At 39.8% G+C, this 6,630-nt stretch overlaps 1 pseudogene; it reads left to right on the top strand.

The window, feature by feature from the left end:
• The first annotated feature begins 2,313 nt into the window (after positions 1-2,313).
• LOC136700227 (perforin-1-like) lies at positions 2,314-6,340 on the top strand (annotated as a pseudogene).
• The last annotated feature ends 290 nt before the right edge of the window (positions 6,341-6,630 follow it).

Raw genomic sequence — 6,630 nt, 5'->3', positions numbered from 1 at the left:
GTCATACCAACAAGGCGTCTTTTCCAGGGACTTGACTAGTGTCCTCTCAATGGCCAGCAGAGCTAGGCTGCTTAAACGGCCTTGGCCCATGTAAAGTGTGTCCTCCTGTGCTCCCACGGATCTTTACACCAAAGGATCGCTGATTCGCTCATTTCGCTGTCAATCAAAAAGGGATTCAGCCTCAGACAGGTCATCCAATCATCATGCAGAAGCTGAGCGTCTGGGCCAGCCAAGGCCAGCCCACTGCCCCATAGACCCCCAGAGATGCTGAGCGTCCGATGGGCAGGACAAAGCCCAGCATTTATCCAATGACTCGTTTTGCTGCACTTCGCTGCTTCGCTATTGAACTCTGTGGACGCTCAGCGTTCTCACTGTTTAAAGCACTGTGAAGCTGCGGGAATGATTGAGAGGAAAGCCGCATCTTTACCAGTGATAAGAAGCTGATTCTGAACAAAAGTTGAGCGTGTTGTAGTGCATATTTATTCAATGACATGTACACCCAACAATATATATATGATCACTTATTTTTTTTACATTTTAGGGGAAGCTGAGCTACCCTTGCAGTCTTAGAGCAATTGCCACTGCTGTGTAGTCACTGTGTGTCTAACCTCGCTGTCACTCTATGAGACACTCCTCCCTCGTTGGTCCACCTTGTAGATGTAAAGTCAGAGACAGTAGCTCATCTGTCGCTGCACAGTGTGTGTCGCTCTTCCTCTAGTCCTTCATCAGTGACACAGGACGCTGTCAGCTGGACGTTTTTGGTCGGTGGTCTATTCTCAGTCCAGCAGTGATCCTGAGGGGTTTAAAAACTCCAGCAGCTACGGCTGTGTCTGATACACTCGCACCAGCACAACACCACCACTGCAGCACTGAGAATGATACACCTCACAAACTATACCTGCTCTGTGGGAGTCGAAGGGGGGGGGGGGGGGGGGGTCTATAAAGTATGCAGAGCAACATTCAGACTAGAGTCTGACTGGTGAGGTCAGTGGACCTGACAGAGAGGACAGTTTTGGTCATAATGTTATGGTTGATCGGGGTATATATTCTGTGGACATTGTTATTAAGCATAATAAAAGTGAGCTTAAAAAAATAACACTGAAGACAGCATGGAGGCACTCAGCAGTCAGAGGGGATCTCGAACTGTGCTTCTATTGTACAGATTTCTAGCTTAGTTGTTTTCTATTTTTGCCATTCTTGGTTCAGGAGTCACATTTCTCTCTCTGTTCTCATGCTTGTAAGTGGAAATGTCTTTTATCTTGTACATTAATTTTAACACATTTAAAAAAAAAGTATTTAAGCAAAATGTAAAAATGGTAAGGGCTGATCTGTCTCTTAATTTATCCAGTTTCCTACACAATGAACTATGCGATCAACTCCAGAGCTGATAAGTGGCCCCTCTCTGGCGCTGGCCAGAGGATTATAAAGCTGAATCAGTTGCAAGAATCACACCTTTGATACAGCGTGACTGAAGTAAACATAAAAAACAAACACGAAACCCATCTACCTTCCAAACCTAAGTGTAAAGATTTTTCTGACAGATAAGCACAGGATATACACAAATAGCCAAAGAAAACCAAACAATCAAGAACGTAATGAAGCTCTAAACTGAACACATCCTCAGTAAAGTTTAAAGTCATTTAAAAAATAAAAAGTTACAACATAAATTCGAATCCAGTTTCTGAGCATTTGGTGGTTTATATCCCACTCGGGGTGGCAGCTAGTCTGAATTTAGCTAGTCTGAGATGACATAAACTCAAGAACAGAGAGTTTGAATACACATACTTCTCAGTGCTTCTTTATCAAAAGAATAAACTCAGTTAGATCAGTGATGCTCACTCTGTGTTAGGGAAGTCTCTTAAACAGCTTTAAACTTTAAGAATGTACTTTACAAAACATAAAACCAAATAAAATTCTTCAAATACTTCTCAGAATGTAAATGTAATAAAAGAGATGGTAAGAAATGAAAAATGGGTAAATAATGACATTTATGTTGAACATGTGACTAGGTGAATAACCATAAATAAACAAAGATAAAGATCTGATGTATGTCAAAGATCAAACACAAAAGGTCCCTCCCTCTCCCAGTAGTATTTAACTTATGTGGTTTTGTATAACACACATTGCAGATGAAGATACAAAATTCAAGTAAGTTGTGATGAAGCTCTTTACAAGGATTCAACATTTAGACCAAATATTAATGATATAATATGGTGTTTCAATACTGTGGGCATCATAGGCCAAAATTGACTTGGTTCTGTTGCTTAAGGAAGTACTTAATGAGTCTTTTTTTTTTTTTTTTCGCTTAAGATGATGGGGCAGATGTGGCACTGTCTTGTGAGCAGCTGGATCTGCTGCTCTCTGCTGTTCTTGGTCAATGGTGAAGAAGAGATGGAACTAGGCTCTCCAGCAGACTGTGAAAATGCTGACTTTGTTCCTGGGCACAATCTCGGTGGAGAGGGCTTTGACGTTGTGAAGATGGAGAGAAAAGGGTCATATGTCATCGACATGGAAAAGTGGGACATAGGGAATGGCAGCTGCAAAATGTTCAACAATCTGTATCTAAATAACATGAAGCAGAAGGTTCCTGCTGCTGTGGTGTTCTGGAGGACACTACCCAAGTGTTCAATGAAGGTTTCCAGCAAGATCTACGAGTCGAGTGAAGCTCTTGTGAAAGATTCCACCTCATCAATCAAGAATAACTGGACAATTGGACTTGATGTGAAGTTTATTGCTTCTGAATCAGTAGGAGGCACTCATTCCCGTGAAGCACGGTTCAGTATGGAGAAGTCAAAGCAAGACAAGTTCAGCTTCACCAAACATCTCGTCCAATGTAGTTTCTACAAGTGAGTTATTTTTGTTTGTGATCATTTTAAGAATGGTAAAACACAATTTAAAATATGGCATTTTATGCACTATTTTATTATTTTCCTAAATGTGATATATTTTAAAACCATGTAAATTAGGTTTATATAACACTTAGTATACTAACATTATTGCAATTATTTAAACTTGAAGTGTTCTATAAAACAAAAAAGCCCTAAATTCTTGCATTTATATATTTTCCATTTATAAAGTTATATGTAGCTAAAATAATGACTGTCACTAGATGTGCAATTTCACATAGAACACAGCTAAGACCACACTTGCTTTTTGACTGAAACAGTTGTATAGTTTCATTTTTCATGATATATATACCACCCCTCAGAAAAAAAAAAAAAAAAAAAACAGCTGAAAAATCAAATCAAATCAAATCAAATTTATTTATATAGCGCTTTTCACAACTGATGTTGTCACAAAGCAGCTTCACAGAATTCCAGTAAGACAAGATTTGACATGAAATGTAAAGACAAATGTAAAACCCTCAAGTGAGCAAGCCAGGGGCGACAGTGGCAAGGAAAAACTCCCCCAGCTGAGGAAGAAACCTTGGGAGGAACCAAGGCTCACAAGGGGTGACCCATCCTCCTCTGGTCAATCTACTGGTGATGATAGTTAGTAGTCCATGAGAACTTCAGTGTAGGGACAGCTTCAAGGCACTTGGTGGTTGCTGGAGCGTGGGCAGCTGGTCTGAAGCGTGGAGGAGGATCTCGACAGTCATCCATCAGTGTCCAGACAGACAGGTGGGCAGTCGTTTACTCGGAAAGATGTAAAGGGATGGAATTAGTTTTGAACTGTTTTGTGTTTGTAAAGTAGAAAATATGAAAATTTCCAGAGTGTGGCTAATGACTCCGGCAGATCTGACTATGACAGCTTTAACTAAAAGGAGAGAACCAGGAGGACACACAGACACGGGAGCTTTGAGTGATCAGGTTTGAGTGATCGCGAGAAGCGGCGGGACGACAGCACCAGCGTCTCAGTATACTATAATTCCCTGTGTCCATGGACCCCCCGGATCTGCCGCCTTTATCTATGGGGGAGCATTAGCTACCAAATGATAAACTAAACAAATGAGTTTTTAGCCTACATTTGAAGATTGCGACTGTGTCTGAGTCCCGAACATTTTTTGGAAGATCATTCCAGAGTTGGGGGGCTTTATAAGAAAAGGCTCTTCCCCCAGCTGAGGCCTTCTGAATTCTGGGAACATTTAAAAATCCAGTATTCTGTGATCTGAGTGAACGTGGAGGCTCATAATAGGAAATTGTATCTTGAAGATATTCAGGAGCAAGCCCATGTAGAGCTTTATATGTTAATAACAAAATTTTGTAGTCAATGCGGAATTTAACAGGCAGCCAATGAAGTGATGATAAAACTGGGCTGATATGTTCAAATTTTCTAGTTTTAGTGAGGACCCTAGCTGCAGCATTTTGAACTAGTTGAAGTTTTCTTAAATTGCTGCTGGTGCATCCTGACAGTAGTGCGTTACAGTAGTCAAGCCTTGAAGTAATAAAGGCATGTACTAATGTTTCTGCGTCCTGGAGGGATAAGGCATTTCTAATCTTAGCAATATTGCGAAGATGTAAAAAAGCTGTCCTAGTGATACTACCTATGTGTTGATCAAATGATAAATCCGGGTCAATTATGACACCAAGATTTTTTGCTGCTGAACCAGGTTTAACTGGAAAGTTAGCTAGATCTAAAATTAAATCTGATAATTTATTTCTTGTCACTTTTGGACCCAAAAGCAGGACCTCTGTTTTGTTGCTGTTTAGAAGGAGGAAGTTACGCAACATCCAGCCTTTCACGTCTTTTACACAGTCCTCTATTTTCTTTAATCTGTGTTTGTCATCGGGCTTGGCTGAAATATACAATTGTGCACATTTGAAAACACAATCAAAGACTATGTCACCCGTCTACAAAGTTATATTTGTTAGAAAATGAAAGGTGAAAAATCTAAAAATTGGTAGAAATGCGGTAAATGTTCTAAAAAAATTATCCCTTTATACTTTATCCCTTCTAGACACCCCATTCATATTCACAGATGAGCCCCTTATTTAGAGTAAGAAATGTGCATTATTATTAACATGAATTGGATCATTGACTGGTGAAACTGATCAAAACAAATTAAAAAAAAATCAACATTGCGAAATATATAAAAAAACCCTGAAAAATCTCAGTGTAATTTTTCCCCAATATCATGCAGCCCTAATTTAGGTAGTATAACATTTTATTGTATTATTAAATGTTAAGAATTTAAAATTCCCTCACAGGTACCAGATAACAAACTCACCCTCACTGCATCAGGAGTTTCTTCAGGCTGTGCAGTCTCTTCCAAAAAACCCTAATTCACAAGCTTATGAAGAAATAATTGACAGGTTTGGCACACACTATATCACAAATGTGGAGTTGGGTGGGAAGATGAAAGCAGTAACAGCAATCAAAACCTGCCAAGCAGCAATGAGCGGCCTCAGAGACACTGATGTCAAAGACTGTCTGGAGGTGGAGGCTTCAGGAACATACAAAACTGCCACATTGAGCACAGAGAGCAAACACTGTCTACTACAGTCCAAGCAAACTACAGTCCAAGATGAAGACCAATGAAAAGTTCAGCTCGATGTTTAGTGAGCGACAGACAGAGATTGTAGGAGGAAACATCAATGGTGAGGATCTTCTCTTTTCCAGCACTTCACATAAAACAGCTCTGAACAATTGGCTGAAATCACTGAAGACCATCCCAGACGTGGTGACGTACAAACTCTACCCTCTGCATTCAGTGCTAAAGACAACACACCATGCCAGAGCGGGCCTGAAGAAGGCTGTAGAAAAGTATATTCTTAAAAATGTCTTGAAAAATGTCTGCTCTGAGTCTTGTAAGATAGGCCACAAGAACAGTGCCAGAGATCGTTGTGCTTGTATTTGTGAAGCAAATCAAAATATAATGTCCAATTGCTGCCCACCTGAAAAAGGCCTTGCATCACTGAGGGTGTACAATCTCTATGCCAATGGTTTATATGGAGACGTATTTGACAAAACTGATGCTATTGTACAAGTCAAATATGGCAATGCACTCCGACGCACAGAAAAGATTGAAGAAAATAATAATCCCCAGTGGAGTGAATCATTTGATTTTGGTCCTGTCAGATTGTCCATGAGTGAAAGTCTCACTTTTGAAGTGTATGATATAGATCATACCTTTAACAATGACCTTCTGGGAACATGCTCATTTTCTCTGAAAAGTGGGGTTGTGAGTGATGAGTGTGTTTTCAAACACGGCACCTTCTTTTTCTCCTATTCTGTAAATTGTGCTCCAAGTCTCCAGGGTCCCATGTGTGCGGATTACAAACCGTCACCTATGGCTGCCCCTCTGGCCCAAATCTTTCAATCAAGAAATGGTATTGTGGCTAAAGACCTGTGGAAGCTCCAGAATTACACCAATACCTTTAATTTCATAGGTTATAATTAGCAAGTCAAGAAGCATGTGCACTAGTTTAGCTCATATGTTACATCAAAAGTGTATCATCACATTTGGCCAGTAAAGATTTTTCTCCAAAATGCAATGTAATGTTTTTTTCTTTATATATATATTTTAAAACCATTGGTGTCATATATTAGCCACTGATTCCCTTACATGCTATGTTTTGATTTTATTAAAGCATTTACAAAGACCTGTGTGCATTTCCTTCTTTGGAGAAGATTCATGATTCACATTCACAAAGAAAGTTGTCACACAATACTGCAGCCAACAGAAGAGTC

The sequence above is a fragment of the Hoplias malabaricus genome, chromosome 6, assembly GCF_029633855.1.
Source record: "Hoplias malabaricus isolate fHopMal1 chromosome 6, fHopMal1.hap1, whole genome shotgun sequence".
Classification (NCBI taxonomy): domain Eukaryota; kingdom Metazoa; phylum Chordata; class Actinopteri; order Characiformes; family Erythrinidae; genus Hoplias; species Hoplias malabaricus.
Note: the sequence above shows the minus strand (reverse complement) of the source record. Positions and strands in the feature narration are given on the sequence as shown.